The sequence below is a fragment of the Eubalaena glacialis genome, chromosome 3, assembly GCF_028564815.1.
Source record: "Eubalaena glacialis isolate mEubGla1 chromosome 3, mEubGla1.1.hap2.+ XY, whole genome shotgun sequence".
NCBI classification, from domain to species: domain Eukaryota; kingdom Metazoa; phylum Chordata; class Mammalia; order Artiodactyla; family Balaenidae; genus Eubalaena; species Eubalaena glacialis.
In genome coordinates, this window is record NC_083718.1 from 151,463,135 (window position 1) to 151,481,390 (window position 18,256).

The following is an 18,256-nucleotide window of genomic DNA, read 5'->3' on the forward strand; positions in this document are numbered from 1 at the left end:
ACCTAGCACCAGATTTGATTTATAAATATTGTTATTCACTAAAAGGAACAAGGGCTCCATGGAAAAATGGCTGATCCAAAGCTGGAGTAGACAAAATACAAGAACTTTGATGAGGATGGAGGGAAACATGAACCATCGCACATTGCTGGGAAGAAAGTAAAATGGTGTGGCAACCCTGGAAAACAGTTTGGCAGTTCCTCAAAAAGTTAAAAAGAGTTACCACATGGCATAGCTATTCCACTCCTAGGCTTATACCCAAGAGAAATGAAAACATATATTCACACAAAAACTTATCCGTGAATGCTCACAGCAGCGTTATTCATAACACCAAGAGATGAAAATGACCCAAAGATCTATCAACTGATAAATGGATAAATAAAATGTGGTATTATACATTGACAAAATATAATATTATATGATAATTAAAATGGATAAAGTACTGCTATATGCTACATCATGGATGAATCTTGAAAATATGGTAACTGAAAGAGGCAAACACAAAAAGCTACAGATTATATGATTCCATTTATATGAAATGTCCAAAACAGGCACAGAAACAGAAAGTAAATTAGTGGGTTGCCAGCAGCTGGGAGGAACTGGAGGGAAATGGGGAGTAATTGCTAACAGATGAAAGATTTCTCTTTGGGGTGAAAATGTTCTGGAATTAGACAGTGGTGATGATTGCAAGACTCTGTAAATATATAAAAACCACTGAACTATATACTTTAAAAGGGTGAATTTTATGGTATGATGTGTGAATTACATTTCAATTAAAAAAAAAAAAAAAAAAAGGAAGCATCCAAGAATGATGGGGACATGTCAAAAGGACAAAGAAACCAGCTTGAAGGAGCTTCCACAGACCAAATCAGAGACAATTTGAGCATCAAAATAAATAATGGTAGCAACAGATTATAACCCACTGGATAAAACTGAAAGCCATGAGTCTTTACAGCATAAATGAATGAATTCCAAGTGTGATGAGGAATGGGATATTTACATAGTTTCAAAGTTCCTCTCCACAAAAATACTTAATTACAAAAAAAAAAAAAAAAAGAGTAACTTCAGAGGCAAATCCTGGCAGATGCCACCTTACACAAGTGATCAAAGTGAACACCATCAGTAATAGGACAAACAAAAATCCATGCTCCCTGACAGATTGCAATGAAAAGGACACAGCAATGTCCATACTAGTGGAGGCTGTGGGAGGACTGGGGTGCAGCGGGGACAGGAGGTGTATAGAAACTCCCTGTACTTTTTGCTCAATTTTTCTCTGAACCTAAAACTGCTCTAAAAAAAATAAAGTCTATTGAAGAGAGAAAGATCAAGATGGTAGAGGAGAACAGTGGAACTCGCCTCCCCACAAAAACACATCAAAAATACATCTACATATGGAATAATTCTCACTGAAAACTAACTAGAGACTGGCAGAAAGACCCTTATACAACAAAGGCTGTAAGAAAGATCCACGTGGAATCAGGCAGGAAGGGAAGAAAAGTGATCAGGTTGGGACCTGTGCCCCTGGGAGGGGACTCAGAAGATGAGGGGGATTTCAAGGGTGGAGAACCTCCCTGGGGAGTGAGCGGTTTGAGCCACATATTGGGAGCCCCAGCCCTGGGGTCCAACACCAGGAAGACAAGTCCCCTTGGCTGGTTGGAGGGCTGGTGGGACTAACAGGAGGGCTGTGGGAAGCCCAAGAGGAGTGTACACACCCTTGTTTACTCCCAAAATAGAGTGGGGAGGGTGGATTGAAACTGCATGGAACACTGGCTGGTTTCCCAACTAAATGTAACGTGATTCTAAACTCGGTGCTCTTGATATAAAGGACATTATTTGTACATCTGGCAAAACTTGAATAAGGTCTGATAATTAGATGGTGGTAATGCATCAATGCTCATTCCCTGATTTGATGGCTCTATTGTGGTTATGTAGGAGAATGTCCATTTTCGTAGGAAACAGAGTTTCAAAGGTGGTAGGGGATGCAGCTAGCAACTTACTCTCAAATGGTTCAGAGAAAAAAGACCTCTGTACTATATTTGCAAACTGTCTATAAACTTGAGATAGTTTTTTAAAAAAACATTAAATGCACAAAAACTATCATATTTTTAATTTCCAGGGCACTTTCTTTTTCTGATCCTTTTTATGACATCTTGAGCTTATTTCATGGATATAAATTTTTTCTTACCATTCTAATTACCTATAATTTAGTCTGGTTTTTTTTTTCTTTTTCCCCAAACCTCCTTCTGTTTTCAATATTATTTCCTCCAAGTTCCTGTTTTGTGTTTTGATCTCCGTCTTCACATTGGACGCTTTCCCCAAATGCCTAACATTGAACAAATGAAGTAATAAAAGCCAACTGGAAGCTCTGCATGTGTGGCTTCTCAACTGGGAGGCTTCCACTGCATGGTGATTGGGTGGGAACACAGCTATTTCACTGGGAGACCTCCAAATGTCAGTATATGTAGGTCTTTTCTTTGGACTCCAGAAAAGAGTCTTATAATCTCCTGTAAGGGGGTGTAGAGATGTAACACCAGAGATGTAATCACCGTCTGAAAGAAGAGTAGAGGAAGGGGTGAGGGGAAGGATCTCACTTTAATATATAGGATTTCCCCTTATCCTCCTGCTTTTACTTTGGTGCCTCATCCCTTGGTATCTGTTATGTCTAATGTCCCCAAATCTTGATCCTCTTTAGTTTCATTTTCCAAGAAAAACCTGTGGTCTCCCAAGGACATGGGAGAGGAGCAGTCTTCTCACTGTAAAAGTTGGACCTCTCCAAGAATTTTTTTTTTTAATTTACTTATTTGGTTGCACTGGATCTTAGTTGCAGCAGGCGGGCTCCTTAGTTGCAGCTTGCAGGCTTCTTAGTGGTGGCTCGCCGGCTCCTTAGTTGCAGCATGTGGGTTCCTTAGTTGCGGCATGCAAACTCTTAGTTGCAGCATGCATGCAGGATCTAGTTCCCTGACCAGGGATCGAACCCAGGCCCCCTGCATTGGGAGTGCGGAGTCTTATCCACTGTGCCACCAGGGAAGTTCCCTCTCTGAGGATTTAAATCTTATGTCAGGATTCTTTACCTGCCTTAGGGAAGCATCCATCTCTTATTCAAAATAGAAGTCACTAAATATCATATATGTACAGTTGACCCTTGAACAACATGGGTTTGAACTGCACGGGTCTATCTATATATGGATTTTTTCCATAGTAAATATTACAGTACTACATGATCCACAGTTGGTTGAATCCATGGATGCAGAACCTCGGATATGGAAGAACCACGTATATGGAGGGCTGATTATAAGTTATATGCAGATTTTCCACTGCACAGAGTAGTCAGTGCCCCTAACCTGCACGTTGTTCAAGGGTCAATGGTACATCTCAAAGAGGAATATAATTACTTAATTCAATACAGTTTCTTCCTGAGAATCTCTTCTTTTTTATTCTACTGACCAGAGTCCTTTTAGACACTGTCTTGAATCTCAGTCTTAAGGGTGTGACTTTTACAGCACTTATCTGATTGTTCCTTGTATATCTCCTTCACTGTTACTTCCTCTTTATACCATATACTACTTACAATGAACATGTGTGCATTCATACATAAAACATTATTGAGCATCTACTATGTACCACGCACTGTCTTAGTCATTACGTTACAATGACAACTAAGACAATGTCTTTGACCTAAAGGTGCCCAATGTTTCATAGAAGATGGATGAGTAAACTTAAAATATGAAACACTGTGGTATGTACTAAATGATATATGCACTGGGTACTACGGAGCCAAAGAAGAAGTAAATCCAAATCAGACTGAGGCAGGAGTATATTATTTGGGGTAGGGTGAGCTACTGTGACAAATACTCCAATAACTTATTATTGCTGACTAATTATTATTTATTATTACTGATAGTCTTTGCAGTGGCTTGAAAACTTCCTAAAGAGGAGATGCCTGAAGAATAAGATTTTGCCAGATGAAGGCAGACAAAGGCACTCCCTCTCACACTCACATGTGAGAAAGCTAGGGGGCGAGAAATACCTTGCCAACTGCAAGCCCAGAAGTTCTGGTGAGGAAGGTACTACTGCTAAGTGCTTAGGAACTCAGTCTCTTGCCACACACTGTAAGACCCAGGCCTCTATCCTCGAAGCTTATGTGGAAAATCAGAGAACTCAGCAGAGCATGCAACACTCCCTGAGTGAATGGCATAATCAGTTTCTGAAATCAATCTCACTCACACACCCTCCCCTCCCACCACCATTTTCTACCCCTTAAATAATCATAACACTTGAAAGAAAGCAAATAAGATTCTTAGTCAGGAAAAAGTCAATGATTAAGGAGTCTTGCTCTACAAGAATTAATAAAATACTTCCAATTTTCTGCTGGAAATGATTGCTCATCACAACTAGTCTAAACATACAAAATAAAATAATATAATTGAATCTGTATTTCTGATTCCTCACTCTAAAATAAGATTTCACTGCTTAGCTCTTGCGTGATTGACTAAGAAATATTAATGACATTAATTGGGTAGATATACCACTATTTTCTCCTAACAATATTGCTCAAGTCCATGTTCTTTTTCATGCTGAAATTCCCTTTCTATGCTCAAGGTAGAAGCTGACTCTAAAAGGGAGAAGCCAAGTACTAGTAGAGAAATTAGCATTTTGATGTAATTCAACAGGAATTTTAAAATATCCTTTTTTTCTGGACTTAAGTCAAATCTTTTTTTTAAAAAAAACAATATTCCTGATTTAATAAGGAACAATGTTATAAATGAAGCAAGCAGCATATATATACGTGAGCATTATTTTCTATAGATCTGTTTTCTCAAGTTCAATCTCTCTTAAGAGAAACAAGATCATTGGTTTTCTTACCTTTTCTCCCTTACACACGTGATAAGGAACAGACTTCTCTGTGCTTACTCATGATGCTTGCTGCACCACCAGCCAGTCCTGCTGTTTCAGTATGCTCTGTTTGATGCTAAAGAAAAAACACATTGCTCATTACATTTCCTAAAGCAATAAGCCCTGATGTTCTTCATATCAACCTATCATAGCCAGACAAATAAAAGCTATGGGACTTAAACAATAAATTACAATTATACCTTCAGATTCAAAGACCTGGCCAGCAGGGAATGCAGCAGCAGACACATTATATTGTCTAAGAAGGCCCAAAGTTAAACGTTTCAATGAACAGTTAAGAATTTGTGCACACTTCTTACTTTCAATGAGTAATACAAAGTGAAAGATCAAAGGCAGAGGCACTTTCTATCCAATGACTCTGTTAATTCATAAAAATACTACTTATTTATATTTCAATAGGCCCTCCAAGAATCCAAAGCTAACAAAATTGCTGCTTCACAAGAATGGCCTCTGTTAGTGTGATTTTTTTTTTCTATACATACAGAATTCTTAAATTGAGATCCAAGAGATTCCTGCTGAGACTTTTTATTGCCAAACAACTGTTTTTCCTCCAAATGGAGTCCCTTATGATTTCAGCCCTCCTCCACTGCTTAGAAGCAATGGATTAGCAGTTGAAACTAATCAGAATAAAACTAAGTATCTCATATTATCTGTATAAAATATCTAACCTACAATCACAGCATTTTCAAAACAGGAGAGTATCTCAGACATGATCTAATAAACATCACTTAATTTTTTTTTAAAGATTTGCTTTTTGATGTGGACCATTTTTAAAGTCTTTATTGAATTTGTTACAATATTGCTTCTGCTTAATGTTTGTTTTTTTTTGGCCTGGGATCTTAGCTCCCCCACCAGGGATTGAACCCGCACCCCCTGCATTGGAAGGCAAAGTCCTAACCACTGGACCACCAGGGAAATCCAAACATCACTTAATTTTAAAGATAAACTGAGGCACTAAAAAAAAATGTTTCCTGACATTATTACAAATGTAATTCTACTATCTGATGTGAAAATGATGTGCTTATTAAAATAATAAGCAAGTATTCTAAAAGGCTGGAGATTCAAGTTTTCAGAGGACAATAAAAAATATGGAATGGAAATCACTGATCAAAGATTTTCCTGTCTTGAGAACCTGAAAAAACATGTACATGCTATATACTCTAAATGAGAAGTGCTGTTGATGCTAAGAAACAGACTTAACATCTATCAAATAAAGGACTAAATCATATCAGAAGTATGAAAGGGCTGTATGGGATAGAAGTTCCAAGGTCAAAATGAGAATGAGGTCAAAGTAATACCTCTAATACCTAGCCAATTAAAGAGTTTTTTAAACAAATAAAATAAACTCTATAAATTCAAATTCAAATTCTGAGTATGTGTGTCTATTTTAACATGTGAGGCAAGTCCAATAATATTATGTAATTGTCTCAAAAATCATAGATTTTCCTTCTGGAATTAGATCCCTTTGACCTTCTAGCCTCAGCTGGTAAAGTCTCAAACCTGGTTAAATCCAACTGTCTACCTACTCCATACATTCCCCTAAGCAGCTTAAATGTGGCTAAAGGAGAACCACAAAAGATGGTGACTCCTCTCAACTTCACATTTATGACTTCACACTACATTTTCCTTAGTTAATCTACTTTCAACCCTGTACCTCATCTTCACCTTCTGATATGCCTGGAATCCCTCAATTCAAAGCTTTCATAATTCATTTCTACCAGAAAACAACCCTCTAGTCTCCTGCAGGACAATGAGGAAAGTCACTTGACTACAAAAGATAAGGTAGAACACCTACAAAATTAAACCACTCGTAGCACAGACTTCCAAACAATCTCCGTTTTCAACACCCCACCTCAACTAAGCCTTTAGAGATCCCTAGAGCCTCCACATCACAAGACTCTCTAAGGTTCTGTGGGGGGGTACAGACTTCCTTCTCATCACGTCTCCCTCTGCAGGCAAGCACTTTACAGCTTCTTTGTTAACCTTTCTTTACTTTTTCCCTTTTTTATAGCTTATTTTTAAATTTTTTTAATTAAAAAAATTGTATACAATTTTTAAAGCTTACTTTCCATTTACAGTTGTTACGAACTATCGGCTGTATTCCCTGCGTTGTACAATACATCCTTGAGCCTACCTTACACCCAACAGTATGTACCTCCCACTCCCTGACCCCTATATTTCCCCTGTCTCTCTCCCCACTTGTAACCACAAGTTTGTTCTCTATATCTGGGAATCTGCTTCTTTTTCATTATATTTGCTAGTTTGCTGTATTTCTGAGATTCCATATATAAGTGATATCATATAATATCTGTATTTCTCTGTCTGACTTATTTCACTTAGCATAACGCCCTCCAAGTCCATCCACGCTGCTGTAAATGGCAAAATTTCATTCTTTTTTATGGCTAAGTAGTATTCCATTGTATGTCTATACCACATCTTCTTTATGCATTCATCTATTGTTGGACACTTAGGTTGCTTCCATACCTTGGCAATTATAAATAACACTGCTGTGAACATTGGGGAGCATGTATCTTTTCAAATTGGTGTTTTTGGTTTTTTCAGATATATAACTAGGAGAACTGCTGAGTCATACGGAAGTTTTATTTTTAGTTCTTTGAGAAATCTCCATGCTGTTTTCCACAGTGGCTGTACCAATTTACATTCCCACCAACAGTGTAGGAGGGTTCCTTTTTCTCCACACTCTCTCCAACACATATTATTTGTGTTCTTTTCAATGATAGCCATTCTGACAAGTGTGAGGTGATATCACATTATGGTTTTGATTTGCATTTCCCTGATGATTAGTGATGTTGAGAATCTTTTCATGTGCCTGTTGGCCATCTGTATTTCCACTTTGGAAAATGTCTATTCAATTCTTCTGCCCATTTTTTAATCAGGCTGTTTGTTTTCCTGCTGTTGAGTTGTATGAGCTGTTTATATTTCTCCCATTCAGTAGGTTGTCTTTTCATTTTGTTGGTGGTTTCCCTTGCTGTGCCAAAGCTTTTAAGTTTAATTAGATCCCATTTGTTTACTTTTGTTTCCTTTACTTGAGGAGACATCCAAAAAAAATATTGCCGTGATTTATGTCCAAGAGTGTTCTGCCTATGTTTTCCTCTAGGAGTTATATAGTAACCAGTCTTGCATTTAGGTCTTTAATCCATTTTAAGTTTATTTTTGTATATGGTGTTAGTGAATGTTCTAATTTCATTATTTTACATGTAGCTGTCCAGTATTCCCAGCACCATTTATTGAAGAGACTGTCTTTTCCACTGTACATTCTTGCCTCCTTTGTCATAGATTAACTGACCATAACTGCATGGGTTTATTTCTGGGCTATCCATCTTGTTCCACTGATCTGTAGGTTTGTTTTTGTGCCAGTGCCTACTGTTTTGATTACTGTAGCTTTGTAGTATATAGTCTGAAGTCAGGGAGGCTGATTCCTCCAGCTTCATTCTTCTTTCTCAAGATTGTTTGACTACTCAGGTTCTTTTGTGTTTCCATACAAATTTTAAAATTATTTGTTCTACTTCTGTGAAAAATGCCATTGGTATTTTGATAGGGATTGCACTGAACCTGTAGATTGCCTTGGATGGTATGATCATTGTAACAATACTGATTCTTCCAATCCCAGAACACAATATATCTTTCCATCTGTTTATGCTATCTTCAATTTCTTTCATCAGCACTGTGATAGTTTTTGGAGTACAGGTCTTTTGCCTCCCTTAGGGAGGTTTATTCCTAGGTATTTTATTCTCTTTGATGTGATGATAAATGAGATTGTTTCCTAAATTTTTCTTTCTGCTATTTCGCTGTTAGTGTATAGAAATGCAACAGATTTCTGTGTATTAATTTTGCATCCTGCAACTTTACTGAATTCATTCATCACCTCTAGTAGTTTTCTGGTGGTGCTTTTAGGATTTTCTATGTATAGTATCATGTCATCTGAAAACAGTGGCAGTTTTAAGTCTTTCTTTCCATTTTCTATTCCTTTTACTTCTTTTTCTTCTCTGATTGCTGTGGGTAGGACTTCCAAAACTATGTTGAATAAGAGTGGCGAGACTGGGCATCCTCATCTTGTTTCTGATCTTAGAGGAAATGCTTTCAGCTTTTCACCATTCAGTATAATGTTAGCTGTGGGTTTGTCATATATTGACTTTATTATGTTGAGATATGTTCCCTCTGTGCCTGTTTCTGGAGAGTTTTTAATCACAAATGAATGTTGAATTTTATCAAAAGCTTTTTCTGTGTCTACTGAAATGATTATATGCTTTTTATTCTTCAATTTGTTAATGTGTTGTATTACACCAATTGATTTTCAGATATTAAAAAATCCTTGCATCACTTGGATAAATCCCACTTGATCATGGTGTATGATCCTTTTAATGTATTGTTGGATTTGGTTTGCCAGCATTTTGTTGAGGATTTTTGCATCTATGTTCATCATAGTGATATTGGCCTGTAATTTTCTTTTTTTCTTATATCTTTGTCTGATTTTGGTATCAGGGTGATGGTGGCCTCATAGAATGAGTTTGCAAGGGTTCCTTCCTCTGCAATTTTTTGGAATAGTTTCAGAAGGAGAGATGTCAATTCTTCTCTAAATGTTTGGTAGAACTCACCTGTGAAGCCATCTGGTTCTGGACTTTCGTTTGTTGGGAGTTTTAAAATTACTGATCCAATTTCAGTACTGGCAATTGGTCTGTTCATATTTTCTATTTCTTCCTGGTTCAGTCTTGGGAGATTGTACCTTTCTAAGAATTTGCCCATTTCCTCTAGGTTGTCCACTTTATTGGCATATAGTTGTTCATAGTAGTCTCTTATGATCCTTTGTATTTCTGTGGTGTCGGCTGTAACTTCTCCTTTTTCATTTCTGATTCTACTGATTTGGGCCCTCTCCCTTTTTTTTTCTTCCTGCGTCTGGCTAAAGGTTTATCAATTCTGTTTATCTTTTCAAAGAACCAGCTTTTAGTTTCATTCATCTTTTCTAGTGTTTTCTTAGTCTCTATTTCATTTATTTCTGTTCTGATCTTGATGACTTCTTTCATTCTACTAACTTCAGGTTCTGTTTATTCTTCTTTCTCTAGTTGCTTTAGGTGTAATGGAATGTCGTTTCTTTGAGATTTTTTTCTTGTTTCCTGAGGTAAGCTTGTGTAACTATAAACTTCCTTCTTAGAACTGCTTTTGTTGTGTCTCATAGGTTTTGGATCACTGTGTTTTCATCTGTCCCTAGGTATTTTTTGATTTCCTCTTTGATTTCTTCAGTGATCCATTGGTTGTTTAGTAGCATATTGTTTAGCCGCCATGTGTTTGTGTTTTTTACAGTTTTTTTCTTGTAGTTGATTTCTAGTCTCAGAGCATTGTGGTCGGAAGAGGTGCTTGTTATGATTTCAATTTTCTTAAATTGACCAAGGTTTATTTTATGGCCTAGCATGTGCTCTATCCTGCAGAATGTTCCATGTGCACTTGAAAAGAATGTACATTCTGCTGCTTTCAGATGGAATCCTCTATACATATCAATTAAGTCCATTTGGTCTAATGTGTCATTTTAAGGCCTGTGTTTCCCTACTGATTTTCTGTCTGGATGACCTGTCCACTGATGTAAGTGGGATGTTAAAGTTCCCTACTATTATTGTGTTACTGTCGATTTCCCCTTTTATGTCTGTTAATATTTGCCTTATATATTGAGGTGCTCCTATGTTGGGTACATATATATTTACTATTGTTATATTTTCTTCTTGGATTGATCCCTTGATCATTATGAAGTGTTCTTCTTTGTCTCTTGTAATAGTCTTTATTTTAAAGTCTCTTTTGTCTGATATAAGTATTGCTACTCCAGCTTTCTTCTGATTTCCATTGGCATGGAACACCTTTTTCCATCCCCTCACTTTCAGTCTGTATGGGTCTCTTGATCTGAAAGGAGTCTCTTGTAGGCAGCATATATATGAGTCCTGTTTTTGTATCCATTCAGCCAGCCTATGTATTTTGGTTGGAGCATTTAGTCCATTTACATTTAAGGTAATTATCGATATGTATGTTCTCATTTTGTTGTTTTGGATTCGTTTTTGGATTTATTCACTTTCTTCTTCTCTTCTCTTGTGATTTGATAACTATCTTTAGTGTTATGCTTGAATTCCTTTTTCTTTTTTGTGTGTGTATCTATTATAGATTTTTGGTTTACGGTTACCATGAGGTTTTTGTATAGCAGTCTATATATACATGCTTGTTTTAAGTGGCTGATCTCTTAATTTCAAATGCACTGTAAAAACTGTGCATTTGTATTCTCCTCCCTTCACGATTACTGTTTTTGATATCATGGTTTACATCTAATTGATTTGTATATACCTTAACTGCTTACTGAGGATATACATGATTTTACTACTTTTGTCTTTTAACCTCCCGACTAGCTTTGTGTGTGGATGATATACTACCTTTACTGTATGTTTGCCTTTGCTGGTAAGTTTTTTTCATTTTGTAATTTTCTTGTTTCTAATTATGTCCTTTTCTTTTTTGCCTAGAGAAGTTTCTTTAACATTTGTTGTAAAGCTGGTTTGGTGGTGTTGAACTCTTTTAGCTTCTGCTTGTCTGTAAAGCCTTTGATCTCTCTGGGTAGAGTATTATTGATTTTAAGCTTTTCCCTTTCATCACTTTGAATATATTGTGCCACTCTCCTCTGGCCTACAGAGTTTCTGCTGAAACTGATAGCCTTATTGGGAGTTCCCTCGTATGTTATTTGTTGCTTTTCTCTTGCTGCTTTTAATATTCTCTCTTTATCTTTGTCATTTTAATTACAATGTGTCTTGGTGTGTTCCTCTTTGGGTTCATCCTGTATGGGACCCTGTGCTTCTTGGACTTGGGTGACTGTTTCCCTTCCCAGGTTAGGGAAGTTTTCAGCTACTATGTTTTCAGATATGTTCTCAGGCCCTTTCTCTCTCTCTTCTCCTTCTGGGACCCCTATAATGCAAATATTAGTGCACTGACTTTTGGCATTATGGAATTGCTTTTTTGGAAGGAACAAAAGAAATTCAGTAAATGGATAGATATACAACATAAAATACAGTATAAAATGCCTTAAATACAGTTCAAGATACACAGAAAAAAAAGAACTCCTTCAATATTCTGCTCAATGTCACCTCCCAATGTGAAATTAACAACTAATCACTATGTTCTCTATGTTCTCACAGTACATTTACATCAACAACACTTTTCGCATTACATGGTAGCTTCTCCCTTTATAAATCTGTTGCATGCCGCTAAATAATAAACCACGCAAGGCAGGAAACCCTTTTTATTCATCCCTTTATCCCAATACCTCAGCACAGTGCTTGTCATGTAGTAGGTATTAAAAATATGTGGGATGATTTCATTAAGTATAGCATATAACACACTCCCATGGCAAGGATTCCAAATAAATAGCTTCTAATTTTATCCCCCTCCTTTTATTTCTACTACATCTGCCTTAGTTTAGGCCCTCATTAGTTATCTCCCAGATTGGTTCAATATAGATTCCAAACTAATGTCCCTGTCTCCTTTGGTCTAGAAAATATATCCTTTTGTAGGCTTACCAAAATAGCTTTCTAAAAGAAAATCAGATCACGTTATTCTTCTGCTTAAAAATCCTTAAATAGCTCCCCATCTCACCTATTTAATGGACATATCTCTGGAGGTCACAATAATGGGTCGTCATTTGCTACTACATATACTACCCAGCTGATTGTGCTTTCCTAGCTAACTAAATGGATCCCCTTCCTCCTTTCCCCCAAGAATGAAGTGCAGTTTTTTAGCATGGCATAGAGATCCCTTCAGAACTTGTTTTCCAACCTGTTCTCCCACTACTTTCCAAAGCTCCAATCATACCAAACTAATAATATTTCTTGTGAGATGCTCTGCCATGCTTCTCTATCATTGCATGTTCTGTACCTATGTTGAACCACTTTTTATTTGCCTAACTTGCGTTACCAAGGTTCAACTCATTCTCAGCTCAACCTCGAAGCCTTCCTCAATTCTCTACAGACTGTTTTAAAAGAGTCACCTTATGTTCCTGTCATGCATCTCTCTACTAATGGCAGCAGAGACCAAATGAATTTACATTATGGGTAATCCTGTTTGTCTTCCCCATTGGACCGTGAGTTCACTGAGATCAGGGCTATGTCTTCATGCTCTTTAAGCCAGGGTATAGCACATAGTGTTCAACAAATGTCTCATGAAGAAGTAAATTGAATGAAACTAATAAAGTTCATACTTAAGTAATCAACCTCATGATGATTTCTTCTTCCCTAAGAAATAAATATTTGTGAATGTGTGTGTGTTGTAGGAGAGAAGGACAGTAAGCAAATACAAGAGAGAAACAAAAAACAGAAATTTTCTAGTAGGAGAGAGAAAAAGTGACAAGGATTTAAATAATTCGGAAATGTTATCATTATTATTCAAACACAGGCCCTTTAACATAATAATTACCCTTCTGGAGATGTATCTTAATTTAAGGAAATAATTAGATAAATACAAAATATGTAAAATAAGTTAACTGTTAGATTGATGTTTAAAACAGTAAATAGTGAGAAAATCTAAATGTCAAATGGAAGTATCAATTTACAAAATGGTACAAATGTAAGACTCCATATTTGGGGAAAGACTTAAAAGTCTTTAAAAATATATACACTAAAATATAATAGAGAGTCTCAATAGTGTTTGGGTGGTTTACATTTTAGTCAAGCTTATCTATAGTACTAATTTTTCTTAGGATGAATGTATATTATTTGTTAATAAAAGAAAAGAGTATTGAGCATCCATGAATTTCAATTAATAAAAACCCAAGCTACTTAAATTTTTACTTTCAAATATGAAAACTGAAAAAGGAAGGAAATAGGAAAGACAAGTATTTTAAAAGATTTTCTCCCTGGGGTGTACAAAGACGATTAAAACTTTAATTATAATATGGGGAGGGGAAAGTGAAAGAAGAATCATCTAAAATTAAGAAACCAAGATATTCTTAAAAAATAAACCTATAAGGAAAAATGACAAGAATAAAGATGATATTTAAAATATAAAATACAAGCAATTTATAGGAATCTCTGATGTGGGCTTGTTTACAACAGAAGAGATTTATTAAGGTAAAAATTTCTAAAATCCTGGCCACAGGTTTAAAAAAAGAAAAAGAATAAACTAGAAAATATTCTCAGTTAAATAATGTTTCCGGTCTTATCTCTAATTAATACTATTCACCACAGAACAAATTCAGTGTCTGCTTAGTAAGCAAACTTCTTAATAGCATTTCCACCAAGAAGTATGACAAAGAGTTAAACTCAATATATACAAAATTGCTTCAAAATCCCAAAGTCCTCTTTCTTGGTTTCCTATCCTAGTCTGGGCAGGGCTCTCAAGGTAGGTGAGGCAGATTATATTTCCAAAGATGAGGAATTCCCTGGTGGTCCAGTGGTTAAGACTCCACGCTTTCACTGCCAAGGGCCTGTGTTCGATCCCTGGTCAGGGAACTAAGATCCCGCAAGCCATGTAGCACAGCCAAACAAACAAACAAAAAACCCCAAGATGTCTGCTGCAGTACCTCCCATCCCACATGATCTTCTTACAAGAGTGGTAAACTCTATGTCCCCTTCCTCTAAAGCTGGGCAAAACTTCAGGACTACTTCAACTAATAGAGAAAAACAGGAGGGACACAACTTCTAAAACTAGGTCATAAAAGGTAATAGAGTTTCTGCCTGTTTCTCTTGGGACACTCACTCTTTGAATCCAGTTATCATGCCAGAGAGACCACAGGGAAAGGTTACATGTAGGCGATTTGGCCCATGAACTTTCACATATGTGAATGAGCAAACCTCAAGATGACCCTAGCCCCAGCCACTGTGTGACTACAACTTCATGAAGACCCTAAGAGAGAACCTCTTAGCTAGTCCAGTCAACCCCTAGAACCACAAGACAGAATTAAATTGTTGTTGTAAGCCACTATGTTTTGGTGTAAATTATTACATAACAATAGATACATGCAACAGTAGGTTAGTAATTTGATACTCTTCAACCTGATCTTATATAAATAGTCTAGAAAAAAGGGTAAGAACCAGAAGACGAACAGGCAAAAAAGAAGACCCCTGATAGCAGCTTCTCCTCTACTGACTTATTTAGCTCCAGTTCCAAATTTACATATCCCACTCAATAAAACAGCCTTTGGGCTTCTTCGAGTACAGTTTAGGAAACATCTCATTATTCATACAAGAAGCTAGATGAGGGAGGGGGTCTTACCTCCTCTAGAAGCTTACCAAAGTTTTCCCCAAGTATAACACCAAGTATTCTACTAATAAGAAAAGAGTTCCGGTAAATGCATTTTTTCATCTCATTAACTTCCCAGTGCCAATTTAGTACTCCTTATGGATTGGCACCCTGGGAATTCATCTATCTAGCCAGTTCCTTAATTAGTCTATGTATCATAATCCACCTGGCTCACCAACCCTAAAACTTAAGCACCATTCTAGATACTTCCTCTCCTTCTCCCCCACATCTACATTCACTCTAACACCAAGTATTGCCAATCTTGCCTTTTAAATCTCTCATATCCATCCACTACTCTACATTCCCAGGCCATATGCCACACCACTGACATCTTTCTGTTGCCCAGATTTTTGCAAGAAAACTAACTGGTCTCCCTACCCCCCATTTTGTGTCCATCTAGCCTATTCTCTACATAACTAAAAATCACAAATCTGATTATATTATTTTCATACTTAACACCATTCAATGGTATCCTATTGCCCTTAGGATAAAGTCCATACTTCTATAACATAGCTTTGTTGATTTGGTTTCTGCTTACCTCTCTAGTATGAAACCTTCTCTTTATTCTCAAATTCTTGCTCTATGCACTGATCATCCTGATCAACTAAACTTTCAATTCTCAATATTGCTCATCTCCATTCCTCAAAACAGCCCTTCATGCTGATAGACACTACAATATGGATGAACCTTGAAAACATTATGCTAAGTGAAAGAAGCCAGTCACAAAACACCACATATTGTATGGTTCTGTTTATATGAAACGTCCAGAATAGGCAAATCCTTAGAGACAGAACGTAGATTAGTGGTTGCCAAGGGCCAGGGAGAGGAGGGAATAGGGAGTGAGTGCTAATGGATATGGTGTTTCTTTCTGGGGTGATGAAAATGTTCTGGAATTAGGCAGTGGTGATGGTTGCACAACTCTGTGAATATACTTGAATACCACTGAATGTGTACTTTAAAAGAGACAATTTTATGATATGTGAATTATATCTCAATAAAACTACTGGGAAAAAAACAGGCCTTCACACATTATTATTTAGGCCTGGAATATTCTGCCCCCACCACTATTACTCGACTAATTCTTGCTTATCCTCCTTATCCTACCCTATATATCACATCTTCCTTGAAGCCCTTCTATTCTAGGTCTAGGACAGGTGCTCCTTCTTTCCATATATCTTTCATTTCCTCTATCACAGCACTTACCAGCTGAATTATTTTTTTTTTAACTGTTTGTCTCCTCTTTCCAGGCTCATACTGATGTTTTCCAGAAAAGAGACTACTTCTGACTTATTGATCACTATATCCCGTATGTGTGTGTGTGTGTGTGTGTGTGTGTGTGTGTATGGCACAATGCTTGGCACAGAGTAAGTGCTCACTAACCACTTGTGATCCAAAGTAAAATCACTAAAAGACTAACTTTCAAAGTACTTCCACCTGCAAAATTTTTCCATAGGAAGGATCCCAAGAGTTGTGTTGAGACTGCTAAGGCTCTATTATACTTACTATTTCAAAGTTTATTAATGCCAAAATAAAATTATTAGTTTGTATACTGAGGTTCAAACTTAAACTATGTTTTACCAGGGCTTTCTATCCTAATCACAACTTCAAACAGCTTCTATTAGTTTGATGACTCACCGTTAAATAAAAAAAAAAGGTGTGATTCAAGGGTATCTGTAAATACAATGGAATATCTAGAAAAACTGGGATTAGATTTTCAAATCAACAATTACCAATATGTAACAGACTTGCTTCTCTGATGTTTAATCCAAATGAACATTTTTATGAGCATCAGTGGAGTTTGGTGAAAGAACACTAGCGCAGGACTGGCAAATCCAAGTTTGAATTCATGCTCTAGCATTTAACAGCTGTTGCTGCTTTGAGGAGGTTAATTAAATAAACCTTTCTGAGTCTCAGTTTCTTTATACTTTGTATGAACACTGTACTTCCCAGGATAGTTTTAATAATGAAGAATGTATTTATATAAAGTGCCTTCCTTAGGTCTCATATTTAAGTGCTCAATAAGTGGTAGCCATTACTATTCATCATCAAAAAGCAATTTGTGCGGAAGAATTACAAAAGAAAAGCAGAATGTGATTTGAACCATAAAGCCAACCAGGGGACTGGTTTGTTTATACAATTAATAATCCATCAGGGCCACTGGTCTTAAGTAATCAATTCAAGTTTGAACAATGAAATGAAACACAGGAACAAAAAAGTAACCTGACTGTTCAACTTTCTGAAGAGGCTAAATATATCTGATCCTATAAAAACATGCTTTGAATACAAACAACCTCACTCACAGTGGCAGAAAAAAGAAATGAGATAATCTTTGAAAAGAGCTTTATTCCTGCAGATCAAGACCAAAGTACATTAAGAAAGCAAGATGTGGGAAGCTGACATTATTGCTACACCACATTCACAGAGGGTTTCAATTTCCAGGATATCAATCTGGCATCTTTCACAAACACTGAATGCTCAGTCAAGAGCTATTAGTACCAGGTAGTTGCTTTCTCCTAGTACACACTGAAGAAAAGCAGAGTTGAACAAATATTGGGAAAAGTGATAACAGATGTATCAAATATATGTATGCACTGAAACCTTTAGAACAGCAACTGATCTGAGATTGGCACTAAAACAAGTAACATGCGTAATTCTCAAGTCTAGAGTAATAAGACTCAAGACATAAAAACAAATTTGTGTATATATGGAATACTATTCAGATGTACAACATCCCTAAAGTAGCAAATAGATTGTTTGTCCATGACTGGAACCACTAATTAACACTATATTAGCCCAAGTCCTTATCTTTAACTTTTAGGTAGTAGATATCTATTGGATTATCTTTGCCAACAGAATTCTAGGATTGCCTGCCTCTTGCTCCATACACACACATAAATTTTTATTGCAAAATAAAACCATATTCTGGGGAACCAATCAACTTAACCAGTTTATTACCTAGTATCCTTGTAACACTCCCCTTTTCCTTAAGTAAGCTCCAACTGGTTGCTTTAACTTGCAACAATAATCTTAACAAACATATCCCAACAGAACGAAATAAATTGAGACTAATGAC

The 18,256-nt window shown here is 36.6% G+C and overlaps 1 protein-coding gene across 4 annotated transcripts in view; it reads right to left on the reverse strand.

The window, feature by feature from the left end:
* The window catches only part of ZFYVE9 (zinc finger FYVE-type containing 9), a 185,743-nt gene that overhangs the window by 130,839 nt on the left and 36,648 nt on the right, over positions 1-18,256 (reverse strand). For all 4 annotated transcript variants that reach the window (XM_061184220.1, XM_061184219.1, XM_061184218.1 and 1 more), the window contains exon 2: positions 4,861-4,966. The gene's annotated coding sequence lies outside the window, so the exon portion shown is untranslated. The remainder of the gene's footprint in view (positions 1-4,860; positions 4,967-18,256) is intronic.